Source organism: Cynara cardunculus, assembly GCF_001531365.2.
Source record: "Cynara cardunculus var. scolymus isolate 2C chromosome LG 17, CcrdV1, whole genome shotgun sequence".
Taxonomy (NCBI): Eukaryota; Viridiplantae; Streptophyta; class Magnoliopsida; order Asterales; family Asteraceae; genus Cynara; species Cynara cardunculus.
In genome coordinates this window covers 31,415,647-31,421,661 of record NC_037544.1, presented here as the reverse complement: position 1 = coordinate 31,421,661, position 6,015 = coordinate 31,415,647, and positions in this window count along the sequence as shown.

Sequence of the window (6,015 nt, the reverse complement as noted above, 5' to 3'; positions counted from 1 at the left end):
ATATAAATTATTTCGTTATTGAACTTAAATTAAATTATAAAAAAATTGAATTAAAAAAATTATAGAAAATATGAGGAATTTTAAATAGTTAATTTGGTACTAATATAGATATATTTTTGTCAAATTTTTATGATATATTCAAATTTATATTTTGTTCAAAATTAAAAATATCATCGTTTTTTTAAAATCACATAAGATCATATTATAACATCGACTGAGATAAAGAAAAAAATAAATATATATGCAAAACTTAGGCCTGCTTAAGTACAATGAGAAGCCTCCATTCACATTTTTCTATTTTTTCATAGTTTTAAATTTCTTTTAAATAATTTTTTTTTTTCATTAAATGAGTTTTAACTTTTCATTTAACATCTCATTTTCTTTATCATTTTATATTATTTTTATTTACACAACATAAATACATCAACAACTATAATTTTATTTGCCTTACATTTTTTAATCAACTCAAACATTTTATATAATGAAGCCAATATTAATAAAAATTATAATCCTATAAATTTAATTAATACATATATATATATATATATATATATAAGCAAAACGTGGAGTTGCTTAAGTGACACAATGTAGAAAAAGTATTTTTCAAAACCTTTTTTTCTTAAATTTTTAGATTTTAAATATTTTTTTAATTTGCTTAGGGGCCGTTTACAGAATTCTTACTTGGGTAAGTGCTTACCAAGTCATATACCCTTACTGGATGAGTATGACAAAGACCAAGAATCTTACCTAGTGAGAGCGAATGCAAGGTTCAAGAGTCTTATTCAGTAAGTGATGACGACGACTCTTACTTCGGTTAGTGCTTACCCAGTAAATTGTTACATACAATGTCGTTTTGTTAGACTAAAATCTATATATCTATTAAAGGAAGAACTAAGAGTATTGAGGTGACATCATGAGAATTGAGTATTGATGTGTTGGTTAATTGTGGTTAGGGGTGGCAAAAAATGACCCAACCCGAACCCAACCCAAAATTAGCAGGTTGGGCTGAAATTTTCAACCTATTTAAATAAATGGGTCAACTCGTCTTAATCCATTTAAATAAATGGGTTGGGTTGGGTTGAATTTTTTGACCTATTTTCAACCCGTTTTCAACTCACTTAAAATATTATATAAATTTATTTTATTTTTAATATTATATCTATTTTATTTTTATTTTGTTTCTTCTTAAATATTGGCCCAAGTTTCATGATGACTCATTGTTTTCAATACTTCAATGCTTATAGAAGTTCATTGAAGTCTTCTATAGTTGAGGTTATTGTTTGTTTAAGAGATTGGGTATATGGAGAAGATTTGTTTTAATTTATTATTTGTATATTTCCTCTTATCTTATAAAACCATGTATTTGCTATAAGGCTATAACTAAGTTAATAATTTAATTTATTTACGTAGTACAAATGGAAGCGCATCTTGATGCGCTATGTGGAGCAATTATGACAGAGAAGATAGAAGATCAAGAAGAAAGTAATACCGAGAGTGAAAATGGGGTTGATGAAAGTGTAAGTCGAGTTACTTAGAATTTAAAAAATTTCAACTTATTTTGAACAATATATTTGTTGTGGTTGTGTATTATTCAGACTTTGAACAATTTGGTTGTATTTGTGGTTGTGTTATGTTTTATTCAAAAAAGTTAAATAGTCTAGTTCTTTTTTTATTTAAAATTTTAAAATTAAACAGGTCAACCCATGTTCAACCTATTTATTTAACATGTTGGGTTAAGAAAATCGTAAAGAAATCAACTCGTTGTCAACCCATTAACCCAACAGATTGGGTTGGGTTGAAAAATCTCAACCCATTTAATTAAATGGGTTGGGTTGGGTTGAGATTTTCAACCTATTTAATAAATGGGTTGAACCCGAACCCAACCTGACCCATTGCCACCCCTAATTGTGGTTGAGTTTGAGATATCCCACATTGGTGGAAAGTTGAAAGATTTGAACAAAATGAAATGTATAAGAAATGTGGATTGGATGCCTTTGTCATATAGTGGGGTTTGCCTCATATGGTTGTCTTTCTTTGGATGACTCTCTTTGAAAATTATAACCATGGTTGGAAACCAAATAAACAAAATGGTAGAAATTATATTATTATGGCATCATGAGAATTGAGTATTGAAGTGTTGGTTAATTGTGGTTGAGTTTGAGATATCTCACATTGATGAAGAGTTGAAAGATTTGAACAAAATAAAGTGTATAAGAAAGATGGATTAGATGCCTTTGTGTCAAATAATGAGGTTTGCCTCATAAGGTTGTCTTTTTTTTTGGATGACCATCTTTGAAATCTATAACCATCTATATATAAACAAACAAAATGGTAGAAACTATAATGCAAAATTAATTATATTATTTTCATAATCATATTTAAATTTATATATATATATATTAAAGGAAGAACCAAGAGTATTGAGTTGGCATCATGATAATTGAGTATTGAGGTGTTGGTGAAATGTAGTTGAGTTTGAGATATCGCACATTGGTGAAAAGTTGAAAATTTTGAACAAATTGAAGTGTATAAGAAATGTGGATTGTATGCTTTTGTGTCAAATAATGGGTTTTGCCTCATAGGGTTGTCTTTTTTTGGATGATCCTCTTTGAAATTTATAACCATTGTTGGAAACCAAATAAACCAAATATTAGAAACTATAGTGCAAAATTAATTATATTATATTATAATGGCATCATGAGAATTGAGTATTGAGGTGTTGGTTAATTGTGGTTGAGTTTGAGATATCTCACATTAATGAAGAGTTGAAAGATTTGTACAAAATGAAGTGTATAAGAAAGATGGATTGGATGCTTTGTCAAATAATGGGGTTTGCCTTATAGAGTTGTCTTTTTTTGGATGACCCTCTTTGAAATCTATAACCATCTATATATAAACAAACAAAATGGTATAAATTATAGTGCAAAATTAATTATATTATATTATTATGGTATCATGAGAATTGAGTATTGAGGTATTGGTTAATTGTGATTGAGTTTGAGATATCTCACATTGGTGAAGAGTTGAAAGATTTGAACAAAATGAAATGTATAATAAAGATGGATTTGATGCATTTGTGTCAAATAATGAGGTTTATCTCATAGGGTTTTCTTTCTTTGGATGATCATCTTTGAAATCTATAACTGTTGCTACAACTTACGCACTCCTCTATTTTTTACTTGAAATATTATAAAACGTTTTTTTTTTCATAACTTCAAATGAGATTTCAGTTAAATTTGTTACAAAAATAACATCGTGATTTTGTCACTTTATATGAGATTTTAATTAGAACTGTGACTTATAATTGAACAACCTACTAACATTAGTCAAACGTTTGTAGAATACTTTGTAACACCATTCTCGAGCATAGTTAGATAACTTAAATTAGTATATGGTTCTAAAATTGTTGTCAACTTCTCTTAAAAACTTTTAATATTAATGAGTAGTTGCCACATATATTTACTTAATTTTTTTAGAAGTGAACTTCAAATTTTAATCTATAACATTCATTTTGAAGATGATATTATGACTAACGCGCAACGTGCGGTTGGAACACTAGTCTTAAATAAAGCGATAAGCATTTACCAGGTAAGTTTTTAGGTGACAACCCCTTAATGACTTTATAATGTGATTTATTTATTTTGGTAGATCTCATTTATTAAGTAATGAATATATCAAACCTCTTGGTTTCCATTGGTTTTATGTTTATATTCTTTAAACTTTTTCATCTCTTTTTCACTAAATCTTATATAATTTATTTAATGGTAAGCTACAACGGAATGCTCCATCAAAATGGATTTAACAACTTTTAGTTCTATTTTATGTTTGAATGAGTTTATTATAACTTTTACCTTTCTTTTTTTTTATCTTTTATATTGAATTTATTATAACTGTTACCTTTCTTTCTTTTTCTCTCCTGTACTTTCCAATTGATATTTATGTCGGTACCACAATTGTTCTTCTTCCATCAAAATTTTTAAATAATTTGTATGTTTTGTATGTACTGTATATATGATTGTTAATAAGTTTTTGGTTTTTTATTTGAAACTTTTTTGCAGTTGTTACTTTTATTATTTATCTTTCATAATTTTCAATAGGTATTTATGCCGTGCATGTTTTATGTGAGGTTTGTTTACCCGATTTTATTTTGATCATATTGTTGTAGTTTCTTAAAATTTATTTTTTATTTTCTCATGACAAGTATCAAACTCCAAAGTGTGATTTATCGGATTTTTAACTTTTTGTTTTTGTTGATTCTCTATCTTTTATGTTTTTATAGTTTCTTAATTTTGTAATTTTATAATCTATCTATATCTATATATACAAATTGTGGAATTGCTTAGGTAACAGAATGAGAAACCTCCGTTCACTTTTTCTATTTTCTCATAATTTTGAATTTCTTTTAAATATAAAACCTCTCGGTTTAACTTTTTATTTAACCTCTCATCTTCTTTATTACTTTATGTTATTTTTATTTACACAACATAAATACATCAACAAATATAATTTCTATTTGTCTTACATTTTTTTGATTTTACTAAAAAAATTGTTTAATGGATCCATTTTTTTAAGTTTATAGGATTAATTTTTTTTATATTTGTTACTTAGTAGTAATGTAACATCATCAATGTATCTATCTATCTATCTATCTATGTATATGTATATGTATATGTATATGTATATGTATATGTATGTGTGTGTATATATAAGCAAAATGTTGCGTTCTTTAGATGGTATCGTTGGTCATTAATATTAATTAATAGTGTTTGTTTTGAGAAACCTTGAAATCAAATTATAATGCGAGTTGCATAGTTCAACTCTCAAATTCATATAGTTATGCAAATGACATTTGCTGAACTCATTTATAATACTACTTCACACTATCAATGTTACTGTTACTTTGGTTATTGAATTTTATTATTTGTTTTAGTAGTACTATATACGTTAATCAAATATGTAATCATTTGATAGTCTTTTAGATATCATTATACTTCTGGTTGTTTCATAATCACGGGTTATCATATTATTGGATTTGTTATTTTAAGAATACTATTGGTAAGTTTATAACTTAAAGACCATGTAATATATTATAATTGTTATTTTTATTTTTATTTTTATGTATGAAATAAACAAATAAAAAAATAACATAGTTATTTCATGCCACAAAAACCACGATGTTGTTTTGCTTATAGTTGTTATACATGCATTAAAAAGAGGAACAATTAATATAAGATGTATATGTTTATTATAGTCGTAAATCAGTGCATTGGTAATAGAGATGGCCAAATGGGCCCGGCCCGGCCCGTAACCGTAACCGCCGGTGGACCGGAACCGGGACCGGAACCGGCCCGGGACCGGTATGGACCGGTTGTAGACCGCCGGTTATGGACCGGTTGTGGACCACCGGTTATGAACCGGTTATCGATATTAACCTTTTTTTAGGACCGAGACCGGTTAAGACCGGAACCAGTTATGTAACCGGTTATAGGACCGGCCCGGCCCGGTCAACAAAAGTCAACGTGTATATATATATATATATATAACAAAATGTATTTATAAAATTAAACGTATATATATATATACATATATATATATATAACAAAACATATTTTTAAACGTATTTATAAAATTAAACATATACATATATAACAAAACATATTTTTAAACGTATTTATATAAAACATATTAAAAATAACATATTACAAACATATTAATAACATATTAAAAATAAATACGTTTAATTTTATAAATACGTTTAAAAATATGTTTTGTTATATATATATATATATGTATATAAATTTATTAATTACCAAAAATTTGGAAAAAAAATATTTTTTTTGTATAGGACCGGCCGTAACCGGTTATGGGACCGGATGGCTTAACCAGTTACCGGTAAGCTTGACCGGTTATGGAGGATTTCACCGGAACCGGAACCGGGACCGGTTATGGAGGGACCGGTTATGAAACGTTTTTGTCTTGATCAGGACCGGCCGTAACCAGTTATGGCCTGGCCCG